Source organism: Diachasma alloeum, unplaced genomic scaffold, assembly GCF_001412515.2.
Source record: "Diachasma alloeum isolate Michigan unplaced genomic scaffold, Dall2.0 Dall_scaffold_00188, whole genome shotgun sequence".
NCBI lineage: Eukaryota > Metazoa > Arthropoda > Insecta > Hymenoptera > Braconidae > Diachasma > Diachasma alloeum.
Genome location: NW_021680354.1, coordinates 1,060,376 through 1,060,597, shown reverse-complemented (window position 1 = coordinate 1,060,597; position 222 = coordinate 1,060,376).

The window sequence follows — 222 nt, the reverse complement described above, 5'->3', positions numbered from 1 at the left end:
AAAAAATGAATTTAATAAACTCTAGAAAAACTCTACTGAAAAACTATTTGAAGAGAGAAGCTGGAAGCTGAAAGTTTCACCACGAATATCCACGATGGAACTACTTAAACTTCAAATTTAACTCCAAGGGTTGGGTCCGCAACCCCACCGGACCAAAAGTTGCGCGCGCAATCCTGGCCCAGGGGAGAGGGAAAAGTGAAACTCAAGGAAAAGCGGGGAAAT